The following is a 20,782-nucleotide window of genomic DNA, read 5'->3' as shown; positions in this document are numbered from 1 at the left end:
CATTGACGAAGGCATCACTTAAAGGAAGGAAACGAAAGGGTTTATAGAGCAAATAATGAAATGTAGGCTGATCAAAGAACGAAAATGACTTGAGATTTGTTCCCATGTGCTAAATCCTCTGCTTCCCAAACTGAAGTTCATCCCTTTTTCTTGAGAAGAGGTACAAAATGCAGAGGACCCGGCACCACATTCCTAATTATTAAAGATAATGCAATCCGATACTTTGTTTGCTACACAAATTAAGATATGGAATTGAACTGATGGAAATGATTTACGTGCAGGATTAAAATATTGGCAGCTTTATAGAGTGAAATGTCACTATACTGCTGTACCTTCAAGTTTTACATTTCCTCCTTTGAATCCCTGTCAGCCTTCATGAACACTAGAGACTTTAATCAATGCTTGCAGTAGCTATAACATAACATTGAATATTTTACCTGTGTAATAATCAAACTGCTGTTTAGCTCGAGCCATAAGGAAAAATAACAACCATATATATTCCAACTGGCAATTTTACAATATAAATAGCATGCCACATTAAAAAAAAAAAATCTCACACATATCAATGGAACCTATCTCTTTGCAAAACAGAGTCTGTATTTCACAACAGCTGGAAACTGCCCTCAGGCAAACAGTTCAATTAAGGGTGATTTGGAAATCATAAAACTAAAGACATCTTAGCCATTAATTGCACTTGTAAACAATTTTTAAATTTATGTGAAGCAAAATGATTGGGAGACAAATATGGTGGAGTTTTTTTGCCATGCTCAGGTGACTGGAATTCAATTTGCAATTTTTAGACAATATGGAATTGAGATTAATGTGAAAAAAAGAAGCATAGCAGTGCGATCTCAGCAACAGCTTTGAAGAATAATAATAATCATTTTATTATTTATACCCCGCCCATCTGGCTGGGTTTCCCCAGCCACTCTGGGTGGCTCCCAACAGAGGACTAAAAACAGAATAAAACTTCAAACATTAAAATCTTCCCCAAACAGGGCTGCCTTCAGATGTCTTCTAACAGTCAGATAGTTGTTTATTTCCTTGATGTCTGATGGGAGGGCGTTCCACAGGGCAGGCGCCACCACCAAGAAGTCCATCTGCCTGGTTCCCTGTAATCTCACTTCTCGCAGTGAGGGAACTGCCTGAAGGCCCTTGGCACTGGACCCCAGTGTCTGGGCTGAATGATGCAGGTGGAGATGCTCCTTCAGGTATACTGGACCGGGGCCATTTAGGGCTTTAAAGCTCACCACCAACACTTTGAATTGTGTTCAGAAACTTACTGGGAGCCAATGTAGGTCTTTAAGGACTGGTGTAATATGGTCTTGGCGGCCACTCCTAGTCACCAGTCTGGCTGCCACATTCTGGATTAGTTGTAGTTTCCAGGTCACCTTCAAAGGTAGCCCCACATAGAGTGCATTGCAGTAATCCAAGTGGGAGATAAATTCTGTGAATTAAGAAATCCAGGAAGACATTGCTCCAGTCCACATGTAATGCTCAGGCAAACCAGGGCAGATTGCATCTGATTTGCTCCTCCTCTGGTCCTGCTGCTTCTGCTGTGAATTAAGCAATAGCTTGGTGCCATAGCAATTGTCTGAATATGGCCTTGTGGCTTGTCTCCTTCAGAACGTAGAACAAACCTTGGAATCTAGCAAAATGGAACATTCCCCTCCTCTAATGTGAGCCCCTAAAATCAGCTCCAGAGCAGTGGGGGACCCCCGAGAAAAGATTTTGGAAGGGCATGTAGAGAAGAGAGCATGTGGAAGTATCTCTGCACCAACAGAGCTCCACCACTGCTGCTTTGGATGCTACCCATTAAATTTTGTCAACCATTCATTTCCCCATGCACCCTGAAAGAAGACTCGAGACATGGAGTATGGGATATATATATATATATATATATATATATATATATATATATATATATATATGCAGACTAGGGGATCTACTTTCCAACGAACCACACTGATCCAATCAAACAATTTCAAATTGAATGGGCAGGTGAGGACTTCCTCAGATGCTAAGAGGGGAAACCTATCCTGATACCATGGGCATTTGCTGAAGCCTTGCACTGCATTCCCCCAGCTCAGAATTGGGAAGGAAATACTCCTTTCTTGTGAGGGAAGCCTTGAATATGGTCCTCAACACAGGCACTCAGGCCTATTCTCCTGAATGTGCATGCCAGGCCTCAAAGTCAAGCCCCCAAGCTCTCCATCCTTAATGTATTGGCAGGTGCCTAAAAGGTGCCCTTATCCCAATGCTACCTCAGTAAACCTTGAGCTTTTTCTCTTCCTAATTCCTCACCTGTCCAGAGGATGAACAGTTCCTTATGCATTTTTATCCCTCTTGATCTGATCTTTGAACTGTTGTGATTTTGATTTTTTTTTTTAAGATCCTCATTGTATATGCATTTGGGTGGTGATATTTTCCAAAATATAGGACTGACCAAAATAAAGAACATAAAATATAAAAGATAGACACTAAATAGAAATTGTCACAAACCATGTTGAGTATAAAAGGGTTCTGAGCATGGGAGGTCTGAATAAACAAAGCACACTTTTTATTTATCTATTACCATGGCAGCCTACAGATGTGTTGTAATTTAAAAGATGCAGAGAACCTTTGGCCCATCTAGTCCCTCCTTCCTAGGCTGCAGCGCTCAGCAGGAAAACCTGATTTCAAAAGATATATCCTGAAATATCAAATGCTTAATCCACCTCTGCAAGATGGCAAATTTCAGAGCATTTATTCATGGACGTGGCCTGCATTACTGTCTTCAATTCTACATGTGATCACACACACAGTGGTGGTTCTGTAATATAAAATTTGCAGGACTTCAAAAAGGTTCATTAATCCAAACTCCATCGCAAATGCAATTTACATTTGCTGTACTCCAGGCCATAGCAGGTGCCACCGGTTTAGGCCAACATGAACTGAAAGCCAGTATGGTGCTTGGTTTTTTTTTGGGGGGGGGGTGTTTTTAAAAAGCCCAACTTGATCTTTATTTTGCTCACAGCCAGCATTCATTAGGGCTACAAGGGCAGAAGCTTAAAACAGCACCATAGCATGCTGTTTCTTGTCTTAGCTGGCAATAAGCAACATAATACTGTGCCAAGTCTTTTGAACACTTCCCTTCCAACCTACAACAAATTGCATATATATGCACACAGCAGTGACCGCCAATTCTCAAGATGCTTGAAGCTCTGGGGCCGTTTTGAGAAGCACCAACCACCGAAGGGCAGAAGCACTTTTCAGCTCTACTTTTCCTATTTGCTGCTCTCAGGTACCATACCTGTTGTTGTTTTTCCTCTTCCTCCTCCTCCTCCTCCTCCTCCTCCTCTCCCAGTTTCTGCTTATGATGGCTCTCTGCTTATGACAATCTACTTGTCCAGTAGATCTGGCAGAAGCTGGACTCAAGGAGGAAGATGGCAGTTCTGTGGCACTATGGCATATTCTTCTTAAGGTGGACTACGGCAAGCATGACCAATTTCCTACAAGAGGAAGCAGAAGAAGAACTAGCAGGTGACTCTGTCAGACAACCCTGTGCAACAGCTTATACAACAGGAAGGGCGTGAATTGAGTCAGCTTGCATTTAAATCTTTAAAGGATGGAGCAGAGAGGAAAGATTGCTCCATGAAATGCTTGTGCTCGTGGAATGGTCTCCTTAGCGCTGCATCAGATTCCATCCAAGAACTGGCCCAGGTCAGCAGTCTGCCCACAATATTCTGAACTAGCGGACATTTCTAAACCCTCTTCCAAGATAGCCCATGGAAGGTGTGCTAATAGAACTGTAGAGTTGGAAGGTACCAAGAGAGTCATCTAGTCCAACCCATGCAATGCAGGACTCTTTTGCCCAGTCGTGAGGCTTGAATCCATGAGTCTAAGATTAAGAGTCTCATGCTCTACTGACTGAGCTACGTGATGACCCCACAACCTGTCACAATGAAATTGGGTTCATGTGCTGCCATCACGTGGAAATCATGGAGATGACATTTATTCCTTGAGCTGTTACTCTCCTTTGAAGCAAACAAAAACAAAGAAACAGCCATAACCTTTGGATAGGTTGGATAGGTAGCTGTCTCAGGTTTTTCCATCTCTATCTCTTGATCTGTTTTGTTTCATTCATTACTGTACATTGATCCCTTGCCTTTTCTCCAGGGAACTCAAGGCAGCATACATGGTTCTCTCCTTATGACACAATTTTTATCTGCACAACAACCCTGCAGGGTAAGTTAGTTTGAAAGAAAGTGACTGGCCTAAAGTCACCTACAGGTAGCAAGCTTTGGGCATGAGTGGGGATCTGAGCCTGGGTCTCTTCAGGCTTAGTCCACCACTAAACCAGATATATTGTCTGCCCAGGAGCTTTGGCATTCTTCACCCATGTTAACAATGTTAACTGTTGGCACACACAGTACAAGAGAGGTTTAAGTGCAGCTTTAGTCTCTTGAGTGTAAACAGACCAACTCTCCATCCTTATTCACTCATCCCCTTGACAAGTTAGACAATAATGTATTGATTTAAGTAAGCAAATTTTTACAAGGCTAAAACCCAACCCCACTCTGTGAAGGTGAAAGATCTCTGAGAGGACATCATCAGTTATTTAACCCAGAAGGTAGATTTGTGGAAGAAAGCAAAGTTGTTGTTTTTTTTATAAAAAGGTGCAGCATCTCCATATGGTGAATCTGGCCTTGAGGGGGTGCTAGAAAAATGCAATCTGAAAACAAAATCTCATTCCACCGGGATTCTATTATCTGCTCAGGAGTCAGCCCTCCTGGTTTCCCTGGAACTGCCAACGAAGCGGGTTTAGGATTGTAGCATATGTGCTCCAACTGGTGCATGTTAAGAGGGTGGGGCTTTATGGTGAGAAAAGGAACAATGGACTGAAGTAGCACATGGAAACGAATATACATTGAAAACAGCTGGCTATGCGTCCAGACCATAAAAACAGCAGCAAATGTCTTCATGATAACTTTACAGATGATAAGATCACACGGAAAATGAAGAGGAAAGCCATGAAAAGCAAAGCAAGTGCTGGACCTGAGCAACATGAAAGGTCAATTCCCCCTCGCCAGGCATTTCTCAGCTGGAACATTTCAAATCTGTTGTTTCAGTACTGAAGGCCATGGGTGTGAGAATCCATTAAATTTTTACCCCAGCTGCAGTATTGGAATTGTCATTGTTCGCTTGCAGTTTTAAGGTATTAAATTCTACAGAGCCTTTAATTCTTCTGTGTCCAGGTATAGTGTTGGGAGTTCTTGTGTTACGCAAGAATCTAAGTTGTGAACCAGAAATCCCCAAGTCAAATCATGCAACTGCACAAACTCACTAGCTGGCTTTGTAGAAAGCTCCATTCTGTTCTTGCCACCTGTGATATGGGAATAATAATACTGACCCAGGTTGATTACTGAGATGATATGTGCAAAATGCTATGTATAACATGCATGTAGGTAGATAGGTAAAGTAAAGGTAAAGTTAAAGGACCCCTGGATGGTTAGGTCCAGTCGAATTTGATTATTGGTTGTGGCACTCATCACCACTTTCAAGTCAAGGGAGCCAGCGTTTGTCCACAGACAACTTTCCAGGTCCTGTAGCCAGCATGACCAAACCACTTCTGGCACAACAGAACACAATGACAACACTTTATGAGGTCCTAATAAACCAAAGAGAAGAGCAACAATTTTATCTACCCTGTCAGCATTGCTGCTGATAAACTGGATCATTTGACTGCCGTGCTTTTTCTCTACTAGTCACAAATTCACGAGGACTTCTGAAAAAAGTTTCAAAATTCACCCACCCGCCCACTAATCAAAAAGTCCATTAAAAAGCCAAATGAAGCAACCATAAAATAGCTTCGCTCATATTCTGTGTAGATATTTTCTTGCACTCTACATTTCCTCCTTTGACAAACATTTTAATGCCACCATTCATCAGTCCAGGGATGTGGCAATACTACAATATCCATACCGATATATCACTTTCATAGTTATTCATTTTTACCGAAAAACATGCTGGATTGTTTCTGATGGAGTTCTCATTTGTTTTCAGAGAGTATATTTTACTCCTATCTCTTAAGTGAAATCAGTCACTAGAAGAAAAAGTTTTATTTAGCTGTGATTGCATATTCTATTGAAGCAATACTGGCAAATGTTTATAGTTCTAGATGTTAGGACAGAACCCTCAAAACTCACAGGGTTGTGGTAAACGCTGCTGTTTTGCTTGCCAAACAGAACTTCCCCTTCCTTTCCTCTCCCTTGCAGTCACCCCATTCATCAGGAACATTGGGGGGAAGCTTGAGTCCCATTGCATGTGTGGATCTCCATGAGCACAGCATTGGATACAACCTATAATATCACAATTTGACCAAAGTCAAATGGATGTTTTAAAGCATGTGGCCCAATCCACATGTCACTTACTCATAGAACAGCCTCATTCAATTAAATAGGATGCTTAAATTATGTGTAGACCATATCTGGTACCCCATGTATTTAACATGGACTCACATCTGCTGGAAGCCAAGGAGTACCCAAGTGATGGGTCCCATCATGGGTCCCATCTCTGAGTGTTAAGCCTATGGAAATAAACAAGGTAAGTCAAGCTGGAATATGTATGCTGCTATATGCAAAAAAAAGCTATATATAAATCTAGTGGAAATATCAATCAAGTGAACTAGAAGTCTCTAACAGGGATGGCGAAACCTGTGGTCATCTGAATGTCCAACAGACATCCAACTCCCATCATGCTCAGGGAGGAGGGAGAGCCGGTCCTTGTCCCAAGCAGTGGAGATGGCGGCTGTGAGAGAGCATCCCATTGCCTCTCCATGGCCTCTCCGTGGCCACCACTGCCGGCTTCCTCTCTTGGGCATCTTGTAGCAAAGCGGGCAACGAGGTGGAGAGGCTGCAGTCACTGATGCCCAGCCCTGTGTGACGTACTGGCTCTGAGGGGCAGGCAGAAGGCAGGGCTGCCTGGGCAGAAAGAAAGTGGGAGCAGAGCAGAGCACAGGGAGCCTTGATTTTTTTTATTTAAAAAAATGCCTTGTGTGTCCATGTCTAATCTTGTCCCTTTCTAAAACTTATTTATTACTGTAAATCTACCAAAGAATAAAATAAAGTTGGGAGTAAGGGGTTTTATTAGGATGGTGCTGTGTGTGTGCTGGGTCCCATTGGTTTGGTGGCTCTCGCCCTTCTGATAGGAAATGCTCTTTGGTTGAAAATAATAATAATAGGCATGCCTGGCGTGCTCTGGTCCATGGGGTCACGAAGAGTCGGACACGACTGAACGACTGAACAACAACAACAATAATAATAGGGGTGGGGGTGTCATGTCGGGAAAGGTCAGTTGGTGGGGGAGTGAAAAATTTACCTTTTTTCATCTGATGACATGTGCAGAGAGAGAGAGCTGAGAAAGAGAACACAAATTTACTTTGGCTGGGGATTTGAAGTCATTGCAATTCATTGAACTGATGAAGACGAGGAGTGTAACTTTGAAATGGATGAACCAGAGAATGTGATGATAATGGGTAGCTTTCAGAAGGATTGCATACATGTCATCTGAGGTTGTGACAGACAGATAAAATTTCTGGGTACAATAAGTGATTGTGCCTTGGAGCAGTTTGTTATGGAACCAACAGGAGGAACGGACCAGTGAGGTTCGAGATATATTGCAAGGGTTAAGTGTCACTGAACTGCTTAGCAGTAGTAACTTTAATCCTATTAGATTCAACATATAGGCACACACAAAACTGCCCTCCCCCCAAAAAAAATCTAACTTTGTCTAACTTCAAAAGGAAAAATTCAGATATGACCAGAAAACTTCAAAGGAAACTAAAAAGATAGTTAGGAAGGTCACTCCCTTGGAAGGCACCATGGTGGTGTTTAAAACAGCAACAGCACTGCAATAAAACCTCAATTGGATGGTCAATGTACACCATAAGCCAAAGCTGGCAATGTAGTTAAGTAGCAAATTCAGTGAGATACAAGTAAATTAGCTTTGTTTAAAAAACTGGACATTCTGACAAAATTAAGTAAACAGAAAAGAGCACAAATACATTATGTTTAAATATGCAAAAATGCAGTGCAGGAAAGAATGAGGAGAGCAAATTACAGGAATTATAAAGAGCAACAATAAACTGTTTCTTTAAATATTTAAACCCCTATGGAGAAACCGTAGCCCCATTAGGTAAGAAAGGTGTAAATGGATTACTTAAAAAGAAATCAGAAAGAAGAGAGGAAGAAAATTAATTCCATCTGTCTTTCTTCCCATAGGCTGTTGGCTAGGTGAGCAGTTTGATAGGTAATATAATAGAAGCACTCTGTGAAAATGGCAAAAGAGATCATATGAGAACTAATTGACTGAGATCAGTTGCAACAAATCAGGAGATCTCAAATGATACTGTTGCAGAACAATTAGTAAATAAGCATGAAATGCAGCACTGGAATATACAGTTTTGGGGGCGGGGGGGGGAGGCATAATGATTTGTGTGGCCACTACCAAACAAGAAAACTGCATCGGGGTCACATTTGGCATTAGTGAGGAAAAAAGTGGATGTGTGTAGAGCCTCTTTCTCGCTAATATTAACCACATGACCATGGAAGGGGAGCATTAGCCTATCAGGGCAGTATAGGCAGTGGGTGCTTCCCAGCATTAACAAAAAGCATGAGGGTGTTGAGCTTTCCTTGTGAGCGCAGTGGAAGGAAATGTGCACATGGAGTTGGATAATAATGCCAATCTGCATGAATTACCTGCTACTAGATGCAATTGCTCTGAGGGAATAAGACTTTGGTATGTGTTGCTGTTGATGAGTTCGGATGAGAGGTTTCAACCTCATGGTAATAACCCTGATTTAACAACCTCTCTTGTCTGTGTACACAATTATGAACATGCATGGTCTGAAACAGAAACTCCCTGGGACTGCTCAAATGTTTGGCTGAGCTGGTGTTTAAAGTATTCGACATATAGTTTGTGCTTAACGTTTCATACATCTAGCAAAATTGGGTGTGCTCGCATACTTTGTTTTTAGTGTGACACATACTTTGTTTGCCTATTCTGATAAAACTAATGCTTTTTTGCAATTTCTTTTTATGCACATCCAAGCCACTGCATGCAAAACCCTGTTATTATAAATACTGCATTGTGCTATCATACATAATTGATTTTTGTCACAAAGCTATTTAGAGGGCATAAAATGGTCCTCAAACTCACAGAAGAATGCAGCATAATTCTTTTCACTCCTGTTGTCTTAGTGTTGTTGTAAACACCTCATGTCTACAACACTGGCTCTATTTCTTTACCCAGGATGAGGCATGGGGAGGAGATCATGGGGTGACAGGAAAAGACTCAGGAGGTGTGTTTGCCATCTCCCCATTTGTGACTAGTGCATTAAAGCTTTGTTGTTGTTGTTGTTGTTGCTTAGTCATTTAGTCGTGTCCAACTCTTCGTGGCCCCCATGGACCAGAGCATTAAAGCTTTGTTGTTGTTGTTGTTGTTGTTGTTTAGTCGTTTAGTCATGTCCGACTCTTTGTGGCCCCCATGGACCAGAGCATTAAAGCTTATATGTATATAAAATAATAATTATGTGGCCATTCCCCAAATAGTGTTGATAAACATCATGGAATCCATAATTGGAGAGTTAATTGGTCAGTAGCCACAGTACTTACCAAACCTAGTAGGATGAGTTGTGTGATCAAAAAGTTATCCTAATTCAGAAGGAGAAATTGCTCTCTAAGAAATAATCTCTATGAGATTAGAACAGACTATGAAGGCTGAAAGAGCAGCCCCCCCCCACCTAGGACCTCATAAACATAACTTGCTGTTTAGTTTTAGTTTGCATACAAATTAAAACTAAAAAGCAAGTTATCTATGTGTGGTTTCCAGGCTTCCCCACTTCTGCAGTTTGCTCAGTATATTTCATGCTGTGCCTCTCACCTGTGAGCTAGAGACAGACAAGACCCCCGGAGTAGACAAGTTACCCTCAAATGTGACCATCTCTAGAGAGAAATGCTTGCCAGAGGACAATCGTTCATAATGATCAAATCCAGGAGCGTGAATATCTGTCCTATTTTGTGCAAAAAAAAAAAGTGCACAGGACATTTCACATTTTTTTTTTCAAACTAGGGACAGGAACTAAGCTGCATTCTGGTCAAATTTCTGAGTCAAATACAAAACGAACAAACAAACAACCCCCACCAACTCTTTCCCAGCTCATGGTTTGTTTATTTGGCTCCTGTTTTCCCTCTCTCAACAAAACCACCAAAAAGAAGACAGATGAGAAAGAAGAGGAATTTTTTTTTTACTTTGTGTGTGCTAGTCATGCTTCCTTGCTCTAAAAAACTAAGGAGATCCGGTCATAGAAGCAGTGTTCCACCTGCATAGAATTTCCTGGGCAAAAGTATATCGAAGTGCTGTCTTTCATGTGGATGTGCATTCAAGTGTACAGGGGAATGCACCAAAGGGTGTACATCCGGTTGGCACTGTGGCTCTTTAAATGTCAAGGGACTTGTTTAAAGCAAGGATGGAGAATCTGTAGCCCTCCCGCCCTCCCAACAGCCCTCCGTATAACCAGTGGTCTGGGGTGATGGGAGCTGTTCTTGAACACCACATGGAGGGACATAAGTTCCGCATTCCTGTTTTAAAGGATAAGGTTGGGATAGAAATTGGGCACCTGACTGAAAGGAAGCAAGTGGCAAGCCATTTGTACAAGCCTAACTCCCAAAGCCATCTGATGGCACTGCTTGCACTGACATGCTGTTCTCTTTTGACATGTATGAACAACCTTGGTCCTCAGTGGAATTTCGGGGGAAACACAATTGGTTAAAAGGATTTTCCTGTATATAGCTGTGGTTCCAACCACCTGTGGGGATCTCCTCTAGTTTTCTTTACATCCCATTTTGATACTTACTGGTAACATTCCCATATGTTCCTGCATATAGCTGTGGTTCCAACAATCTGTAGGGATCTCGTCTAGTTTTCCTTACTTCCAATTTTGATACTTAATATGCCCATATGTCTCTTTTTTAATTATTGATAGCTTATTGGTGTTGTCACATTTGAACCATAACACATTCCAGTTTCTCCATTCTCTGTCAATCCCTCCCACTCCACTGTCTCCTTAACTTCATTTTTAAAAGTTTATTTACACTCAAATAATGGTTGGATGTGGGCCGCGGGTAGCGCTGTGGGTTAAACCAGGGCTTGCTGATCAGAAGGTTGGAGGTTCAAATCCCCACGGCGGGGTGAGCTCCCATTGCTTGGTCCCAGCTCCTGCCAACCTAGCAGTTTGAAAGCATGTCAAAGTGCAAGTAGATAAATAGGTACCACTCTGATGGGCAGGTAAATGGCATTTCTGTGCACTGCTCTGGTTCACCAGAAGTGGCTTTGTCATGCTGGCCACATGACCCAGAAGTTCTACGCCGGCTCCCTCGGCCAGTAAAGCGAGATGAGTGCTGCAACCCCAGAGTTGTCTGCGACTGGACCTAATGGTCAGGGGTCCCTTTACCTAATGGTTGGATGTGTGCTAATCAATCAATTAAGTAAAGATCAGAATGTATAAGTAGCAGCCTTGAGTCATGTTACCGGTGAAGAAAATGATGGATTGGCAAGGCTTTTGTGTCTACTCTGTGCCTCCCAGTTTGCATGGCTTTTTGTTGACCTCCAGGAACTTGAAGGTTTGAGTTTTTATATAGTTTGCTAAGCAATATTTTTCTCATAGGCTGCTAACTGTAAAATGTCCAGGGTCCAACCTTCCATGGTTCTGGTGACTTCAGTTTCCCATGCGGGATGATTTTTTGTTTGGCTACCATTCTGACATTTTCCATTAAGTGCATATGTACCCAATTACAGCATTGGCATATTCTGTCTCCAGAAATCTATCTGAGACTAAGTTAATTCTAGTTTGTATTTCCTTCCAGAAGGATTTGATAATTGGGCATTACCACAGGACGTGTGTCAAGTCAGGCTGTGGCCTTTTGCACCTCCACATTTAAAGCACGCGAGCAGCGAAAATGTTTGGTGTAGTATTTTTGTCGTCGTTGAATTAGGTGGCTGGCTTAATGCTGTGTAGGGCTTTTGTCCATTGTGCAGGCATTAGGCAGGTCTCCAGTGCTTCACTTTTGTTCGGTTGGGTCCAGCACGCTACTGAATAAAGTGAAGGTTCAATTGTTTATGTACATCAATGACTGTCATTGGTTGGCCTGCAGAGTCTCAGAACTTCACCCATGATAGCAGCTTGACATAAAGTGGGCTGAGAGGGCTATCCCTCAGAGAGATCAAGTCCACTTCAGAGTTTGAAAGCACCATTTTCTTTCATCTCTCAGCTCCTACTCCTGTAGCATTTCTAAGTGATACACATCTCTTATGATTCACCTTGTGTCATTGTTACTGAATGTAAATGAGTTCATACTAAACCAAAGAAATGTTTGGTTGTTTGGTTGTTTCTTCTTGCTCTAACTGATATCAAATCGGTAAGCTGTCTTTATTACTAGCTAAATACTCTGATCAAATTTATGAAACCACCTAATCTGCAAATATGGTATTGCTAGGATTTTTAAAGAAACTATTTTAGTTTACGTGATATTTCTGGGATTTTAAAAGTTTATATAATGCTTGGAATTGTGTGTTTCAGTTCTAATCGAAGGACAACAGAACTTTGTATGCCATCCAGTTTATGAACAATTAAATAAATAAATCCTTTAACACATTTTATTTTTGTTTTGGGCAGTATTCGCATTTCAAAATGTCTATAACTCATTTCAGACTTCAGAAAGTCAAAAGCTTGTGCATGCACAAATCTGGATATACTATTTTTTTCCTGGTTTTCTTTTTAACTTCATCTCTTTTTGTATTTATTCTTTCCCTGCACAACTGAAAGGCATCTTTAAAGTTTTATCTAAAACTAACTTCCCTATATTATGCCTTGGTCAGTACATGCTTGTTTATGAAGTGTATTTAGACTGCAGCTTCGGTGCCCACTGAAAGCAATGGAAAACTAGTTTAGGCTACTTGCAATCTGCAGTCAGCATGTTCCACTAGTTTCGATGGGACCCAACTATTCATTAGCTCTGCCTCTAGTGTTCAGGCATGAGAGGCATTACTTATATGGCCAAAACAACATCACAAGAGGACACTACCTGCAGGCTTAGCAAGAGTCGCAAAGTTTACAGATGGGTAGATGAGAGAGAGAGAGAGAGAGAGAGAGAGAGAGAGAGAGAGAGAGGGAGAGAGAGAGAGAGAGAGAGAGAGAGAGGAGAGAGAAGAGAACAAACCCTAATGGGGAGGGATTTCCCCCCAAATAGGCCAATGAAGACTGATGTTTAATTGACTTGGCTTTTATAGTTGTAGTTGTTGGTTGTTTTATTGCTCTGTAAGTTGCCTTGCGATTTCTTTGAAATGCAAGGTGCATACATATTTCAATAAATAAATTAATTAAATGCTGAGTGAGCCTGGAAGGCTGAATGATGGGGTGGGGAGAAAAACTGGATGGGAGGGGGGGACGTAATGAAATACCACAGAAAAAGGCATGGCTGGCTGGCTGGAGCACTGAACAGGAACACTCCATGCTGCAACGCTTTGTCATAACTCCTATTGAAATGAAATTTTAAAAGAATATTAGCTAGCTTGCTAATTAATCAGACTGCTTGCTAGTGGGATCAGAACCTCAGTGTTTTGTGGTTCAGCACCGTGAAAAGTAAACAAATGAAATATTTACATCCCAAATGTATGGATGTTTACTCTGAAGTAACTCCCACTAAGTCAAGTGAAGCGCATTTCCAAGTATGTGCATATAGCCTTAGAACCTGCATGGAAGAACTGTTTTGTGAAAGTTAGCTCATGATTATGTATAGGTAACAAATCATTCACTCTAGTGATGAGATCAGCTCATTGCTACACTTTTGGAAAAGGTAGTGCCCATATTCTGCGATATACTATGCTTGGATTAAAATAGTGAATAATTGTGAAGTGTGGTTGTAATGTGCAAGTTAACTTTTTGGGTTGTGCTTATTTTTGATATTAATGAAATTTCACAAGTTTCCATTTATTCCTGGCTGTTATAATATGGCATTAAAGCTATGTGATAATTAATAGAAATTGACCATTATCCCTTTCCCTATCAATACCTACTGGTGGTTTTTGTTACCCAGAAGCTTAAACTTTGTTACAATACACAACTACAATTGTACTTAGCCAAGAAAATCTATTTTAAGAACCCAATTATGGGACAATTCAGCAAGCGATTTCGCACATAAATTCCAGCAGCTGAAGCCACCAACCCCTATATATCTTATACGGTCCACTGGATGATGGTTAAAAAATAAAGTGATGTCAGGGAGGCTATGACACATTGAACTCAAGACTTAAATCACTAGAGCTCTCCAGCATCTTTATTGTATGAACTGAACTTGGATATGCTGCCTCTTAAAGATTCACAGTCAATTATTATTGATAACTTTTACAGTTATGTGATAATTCCAATATATAGTGTAATTATAGAGATGTTAAACAAAATTCTCGTGAATGACTTTCAATTGCTATTTTGCAGAACCTGGTAATGAATTACATAATCACAAGAGTAAGAATTCATTATTGAAACAATAAGAAGTATTAATGGAGCTTTCATTTTCATATATGAAACAGGTGTTTTGTTTACAAAAATAGAAGTCTTTACAGTAAAGCTGATAAACACGCATGCATGATAAACACTTCATCAACCCAAAATGCAAACATTCAGAAGTAAAGTTTCATTACATCCAAATGCACATGTTTATTAGGGGTCTGAGAGATTGATGGACTTACTAAAGTTTTTAAGAAGCAAGCCTGCTTTGCAGAGCTTGCACAAGTCCTGTTCTAAAGAAATACTACTTTCAGTCATTAATGATTAGCACAATATATGAAATTATGGTATAAGCCTCATGCCAGAGAAGTTAGCGGAAATGTTTAGCAATGGTGTTAATTGAGTTAGGATTGTACCCTTGGCAGGTACTGACAAACAAGCAAACTTCAAAATTAGTGGGCTTCTTTTAGCAGAGCAAGATGCATTAAAAGACAACTATCTACAGTTACAATCCTGTGCACAGCTGGACTGCTTATATGCTATTGACTTCAGTGACTGCAGCCCTAAATCTCCATCCATTTTTCTGTTATTTCCATATATATATATATATGGAAATAACAGAAAATGCAGGTGTGTTCACTTTCGTAAAGGCAGAGGCATCATAATTCATTTTTAGATTACTTCATTCATAATGGGCTCAAATACAGCTCGTTACAGCTTTTATTTTGCATTTCCAAATATTAGGTTTCATTTCAACACGTTATCCCTGCAAGAAAAGGAACAAATTGGGAAGTTAGTAGCAGTATTCTTGTATGCTTAATAAGAAGCATATCAGGTTTATAAGATTTGAAATATGCATAGAACCTTGAACCTGATTCATTTTGTGAATCTCTCTCTCTCTCTCTTTTTTGTTTCACTTTCTCAAGTTCTCCACTGCTTAATTTAGAAAGAAACTTCAAAGATGCAACTGACATCTTTGAAGCGTCCTACGGAAACAGAATCTGAATAGCCCCTTTTACAAAGGCTCGAATCCAGGATCTAACAAGGCTCAAAAAGCAAATGACCCTGCTACTGCTCCTTACTCAAAAAGGGTCAGACAGAGTTTTGCATTTACAACACAGCTAACTTTGAAATTCTTCCATATGATATGGAATATTCCGTTATAATGAGTGCCATGATTGTTAGCCTGCTGTTTAGAATTTAACAGAGAATTTTAACATCAGCCAATTTAAAATGCACATCTCATCAGAACCTGAACTGGCTTATAACATGGTTGCTTTCCCCTCTATAATCCCATCTCTTTTCTTGCTTCGAACGAGCCTTCAAAACGAGATAAAGAGGAGATCATTTAAACAAGGCCAAAGGAAGCAAAACTGGTCCTGTCAGCCAAGAGAAGGTGCATGTTCCTGGCTCAATATTCACCTCTTGAATAGATTTCATTGCCATTTGTCTTGACATAAGCAGCCAGATTCCACTGCTCTTTATTTTTCAGAACGCAGAGCCTGAGACCACACAGCATTGGTGCTTCCCCCCCCCCTTCCAAGCTAACTGTACTTAAACTTTGTATCTGATCAACTTAAGTGTATTGGATTTGAAAACAGTTAGTCAATTGTTTTCAGTCCCTAGGTGGTGGTTTATGGTAATGTTTGCATCAATACTAACAAAAGCCATACTGCAGTACAAAGTACATCAAGGAAATGAAAGACAAGGCTGCCTGTTGTCAGCTCTGTCTACAATAAAGGCAGGATTCAGGACTAGGGCAGAGATCGTTACAGAACCACAAAAATGAATGAACCACAGAAACCAGAGGGATGATGGTTCACATCAAAGGTGTGGGGACTGGCTAATGGACAAGGTTGCACACAGGCCACAAGACACGTAACCTGGGCTCATCTGGCTACACAAAAAATGTCACAAAGGGGGAAGAAAAATATACATGAAAACATCCCGATAGGGTCTCATAGAATAACCATGAGAGATGAAGGATACTGTTCGGCTGGCTGTTTAAGGGGAAGCAACCCAGCCTCTTCAGCGAGAGGATATTTGCTTTCGACCCTCTGATGTTTCTTGAATTTCAGGGTGGGATTACAGGTGCAGATATTTGAAATGATCTGAAGCATAAGTAGTTAAAGAGTTAATTGAAGCATCCTGCAGTTCAAACATTTCTCAAGACAATTTATTAATTCCAGGTAGCATTACATGCAGAAAAACATATTTCTGTATTTTAAAAAAGCCCAGGCAAATGTGCAAACAAAGCAATCACAATAATGATAAAAGAGTAGGGAGAATATATATATATATCTTACTTGTCTGGGCCTTATCATATATAATTTAGAAGAAAACAATTAAAGGAACTAAATGCTGCAATAATATGACATTCATACAATGGCATCTATTAATATAAGGCAGTAGTTATCCTTTATTTGAAGCCTAACCTCTGGATACCTGCTGTGCTGCTAGATGCGAGAATGTCAGAGAAAAATAAGTGAAAGCATATCTCGTCATGGGGTAAATTGCCTGTTGAAAAGAATTGTGCTTAGTTTCTCATTTGAATGCCGCTTTCTGCAAAAAGAAAAAAAGAGAGGGGGGAAGTAGGAAGGATTGTTATCAAGGTACAGACTAATCTTTTCTGGCCAAATGAGAGTGAGAGAGAAAGGGGGGCGGTGAGGATATTCATTTGAACAAAAGATGCAATCCAAAAGGAAAGGGGGAACAACATCTCTCTTCTCCTTTGTGTTATATTCCTATTTCAATATACGTGAGGGTTTTTTTGTTTTTTTGTTTAGCATCAGTGGACGAGTTGTAAGAACTATAGCAAAGTTGCAAAGCTAATAAGAAACATGGAGCATAGAGAAACCCTGAACTTTTATTTCGTGATTGGAGATATTCTTCACGTCTCATTAGAAAGATTCATATAAGGAACTTCCACACAGATACAAAATAATGACATTACAATTGCTTGAAGTGTCTTGTACCAGACGTTGTGCTATTAAATGGTACACAATATTTCACTGTCCATTCAATCCTCAGCTAGGAAAAACAACAACCAAACAACAACACACGTCATCACTAAAATAAAAATAAGTATCTGGCTGTAGCAAGCTTTTTAGTTAACAGTGTGGGTGAAGTAAAATAACTTAATATTGCCAGATATGCTATATATAATTTCACATCCTCCTCCCAATGTTCTAAGCCAGAAGATTTCAGAACTACAAGCTCTACAGTAAATAATGATTCTCTTCATATCTGATATATAATGAATCTCAACTTTAAGCAGATGATATCAAAAGAAATATCAGTAAGTTACTACTAAAGAATACAAGTCAAAAATAACACAGACCCTGAAATAACCATCTTTACTTGACCTACCTTATCTGTTGCAAAATGCAAAGTCCCTGGAGAGGCCTTTGACTAATTTTCCTAGTAAAGTCTTCAGTGACATATAACCATCAAGAGCTGAATTCACAACTTAGCCATTTTACATAGACTATCATTTTCACGTTTTAGAGGTTATATTAGGACTTCCCAATATATACTGTGCAAGGAAGCAGTTTTATTTTCAAACAAAACCACCTGCATTTAATTAACAGCATCACCACAGTATTGTCTATATATCTATCGATAAGCACAAAGTTCATAATTTTGTTTTCTAGAAAGTAGTCGTCGTTTGGAGTTCTTAAATTGCATCAAAAATTTACGTTAAAATATTGCAGTGCTGTAATTTTTAAAGAACTTCTAAAAAAGCCAACCCACCACAGCAAATTAAACACACTGTACAATATTATTTTCGAAGCAAGTTATTAGTGCAGCTTCTCGCAACAAGGCATAGTTTGTACCTACGTTGCCAAATTTCATTACAGGAAGAAATTGCTCCAGTTTTATACAAAAAAATCCCCAACCTATTCAAAATGACAAAATGTGTTTGGATAGAATTAAAAATAAAAAAAATCAAGGACATTTGAACGTTAGCTGTCATTATGGTCCAATACACTATTTATTTCTTTGGTATGCATCTCCTGACCTGTATATAAAATTCATAGTTTCAGAAGTGACATGTGCAAGCCTTGGACAACTGGGGAAAAGGCATATTTCCTGACCTTGTAACCATAGCAACCACTTGCTGATTGGTAGCAGGCAGGCATTCCATCCTTTACCACTGAAGGCAAGTATGTAAGATTGCTGGCTTTGTTTGTGGTTCTTGCTTTATTTACATGCAAACATGAAGGCCAGTCTTAAAAACCACTGGCTCCGCAAAATCTAATGTGGCCAGAATGGGAAAGAGAGATTGGAGTGTGTGGGTGTTCTGCAGTAAAATTAACACAAGCATTAATTGGCTGCATCACACCCCATTTAAGCAAATCAGCACGTGCCACCAAGTTAGAAAGACCCACATAATCTTTCATTGGGTTTCTAGGTTTTAGGTGATCACGAGGCCTCTCATTTTGTTGTTGTTTCCAATTGAAATAACCTCCCCCCCCCTTTTTATGGGTAATGAATGAAAATGGCAAGCCATAAGTATATTTTTACTGGCTTTTTTTTTTTAAAAAAAAGAAATATACATAAGCAATGCATGCAGGTGGCCCAGAGTCTTAATAATAATAATAATAATAATAATAATAATAATAATAATTCCCCTGGGATACTGCCACTAAAGTAAATGGGTCTACTCCAGGAAAAACAAGCATACACATGGCAGAGTTGTGTTCTTGCACTGCTTTATTCTGGGGTAAAGATTTTAAATCTTCCCTTCAAAAATCACAAGCTTTCAGTTCAATAAAACCATATGAAATTAGTTGGGTACTCTTAGCAGAATGCAGCTGAATCTTCTATGACAAACAGTCCGACATTCTCCCCCTCCTCACTACCCCCCACCTTTCCCCTTTTCCACATATGCATTCCCTATAAAAATGAAAATGGGATTCTATATAATGCAGTGCTGGATGAATAATCTATCCTCCACAGCAGCATAAAGCTCAGCAAGTATGGAGATGCATTTGTATTTACTCCTGTTGTTTATATACAAGATTCATCTCCAGGTCAGGGCTGCCATTAGGGATAGAGTAGCAAAGGGAAGGCAATTCTTTGTTCGTGATATAGAATTAGGGGGGGAAAGTCATCCAGGTTCTGTTCTAAAGTCACACACTTTCTATTATAAAATGTTAATTTATCCCCTTCCAGTGATTGTTTTTACATCGATTGTGGAATCTCCTGTTCAATAAACCAAACACTGTTTTATTTCAAAATTGCTGGTCATGTATATTCACCCACACACCACTTTAACTGATGTGACAATTTTTACTCATATTAAGGCATATTTGTTTCAAAAGGCACTTTTCGTTTTATATAGCCTTAGTTAAGCATTGTAAAGAAAGCTGTATGTGAAATTTCTTTTCGAAAGATGTGCTATTTCTATTTTTTTTTAATCATTTTGTTCTAAAATGAACAATATGCGAATAGATTTGGATGAAACCTTTACAGCATGCAAAAGAAGGAAAGAAAATGTCCAGGAAACTGCATAACCATTCTGCATTTCTGTATGAAAATATGTATTAAGATGAGGGAGAAAATCGAAAAGAAATGATAAATACAATGTTCATGCTGTGTCCATAGTTATAGACAGCTACTTTAGGCTCAGATGGACACATAGGTGAATGGAAAATAATTATTATATTCAATCTTGGGGGGGACGGGACCCAACCATATGACACATATCTACTAAGCCGTTTAGATCCTGATTCTGCTAGCATATAGCAGTAAAATGTGTTTATACATTATACTAATACTAATTATACTAATATTACTGATGTGAATAAACCTGTATATGTCCACTTCAGGCACTAAGCTTTGTTTTGCACACCTGAAATTTTAACCTAGTCTCTATATCCTGCAGTAAGTTTTAAGTCAATCCATTTAATAGAACCATCTCTCTTTGAGACCTATTTAAACATTCTGAAATGTAGACGTACAGTTGCTTTCTTTTACAAATAAAGGTAATTGTCTAATGTGTTCGATTAGAAACTCTCCCAAAGGAGATACCATTCAAGGCAGCTTTTTGGGGGGCATAATTCAAGTTCTGAAACATTATTTTAGTAAACGTTTTTGGTTGTATATATTTTTTCTATCTCGTACCTGATTCCAAACAGCCTAAGAAATGGGGCAATGGGTGGGGGATGGAGAGTGGGAATCTTTTGGTGTATTTAGCATAAACTCGCTATACATTAAATGTAGAAATCACCCCAG

General features: G+C 39.7%; 1 long non-coding RNA gene across 1 annotated transcript; it reads right to left on the bottom strand.

Moving 5' to 3' along the window:
- Positions 1 to 15,169: 15,169 nt before the first annotated feature.
- On the bottom strand, positions 15,170 to 18,191 carry LOC117049389. Its single transcript, XR_004426985.1, has 3 exons — positions 17,912 to 18,191; positions 16,988 to 17,104; positions 15,170 to 15,308 (listed from the first exon to the last, which is right to left on the bottom strand). It is a non-coding gene; the product is annotated as an uncharacterized LOC117049389 (long non-coding RNA).
- Positions 18,192 to 20,782: the final 2,591 nt, after the last annotated feature.

This window comes from Lacerta agilis, chromosome 7, assembly GCF_009819535.1.
Source record: "Lacerta agilis isolate rLacAgi1 chromosome 7, rLacAgi1.pri, whole genome shotgun sequence".
In the NCBI taxonomy this organism is placed as follows: Eukaryota; Metazoa; Chordata; class Lepidosauria; order Squamata; family Lacertidae; genus Lacerta; species Lacerta agilis.
Note: the sequence above shows the minus strand (reverse complement) of the source record. Positions and strands in the feature narration are given on the sequence as shown.